Genomic DNA, 929 nt, shown 5'->3' with positions numbered 1-929 from the left:
GTGCCACAAGTATACCGAATGCCCACAGGTATCTGAAATCCTGGAACTGGGATTTAGGGTGGTTGTGAACCAACACATGGATGCTAGGAACCCAAACCAGGTCTTCTTCAAGAGAAACCAGCAACCATCTCCACAGCCCCAGGGAGTTACCTGAGAGTTTGACCACGGTAACAATGGACGAAGCAGGAGGCAGTTATGGGATGTGCAGCCAGCCACACCGTGAGTCTCTTCACATTTAATTCTCACAGCATGGCTGTGAGGTAGATATTTCTTAGAGGAGGGAACGGCTCACACGTGGCCAGGTGAACACTCAGCGGCATAGGACCACAATGCAGATGCCTGGACCCTCTACCCCAGTGTGCCCCAGCCAGAGTGGTCAGAATTCTGTTAACAGTAGCAAAAAGCTGCCATGAGGATAGCACAGGAAATGAACGGAGCTTACATTGCTCCTCCTGTACTTTTGGCTCAAGGGTATGTGAGAGCATTCTGGGTAATTACACGTAGGGTCAGCAGATCTGCCCAGGCTTCAGCAGACTCCCCAGGGGTTGAGAACAGCTGCCTCATAACCCCAAGGCCTTCCACACGAGACAGACACTCCTGCAAAGCAGTCTCTAGCCATCGAAAAGGGACCAATGAGCTTTCTTCCCAGGGAATCCAGCCACAAAACAGGCAATTCTTCTGACTTCTCTCTCTCCTCCATCTTTGTTAATTTGGATATTACAAGTGATTGTTTATAGCTGTCTTCTAGAAAAACTCATAGAACCAAGGGGCTGGTTATCAGTTTTCTCTTCCTGAGGTCAGGGAACCCAGCCCAGGCTGACCTGGAGCTGCTGATCCTCTTGCCATATATTTCTAGCTGCTGGGTTAGCAGGGAGGAGCCACCACTCTGATTAGATTCTTTTTCCAGTTGAAGCTCAGTAATACTGGGA

This window comes from Meriones unguiculatus, chromosome 11, assembly GCF_030254825.1.
Source record: "Meriones unguiculatus strain TT.TT164.6M chromosome 11, Bangor_MerUng_6.1, whole genome shotgun sequence".
In the NCBI taxonomy this organism is placed as follows: domain Eukaryota; kingdom Metazoa; phylum Chordata; class Mammalia; order Rodentia; family Muridae; genus Meriones; species Meriones unguiculatus.
This window is presented reverse-complemented; position numbering follows the sequence as displayed.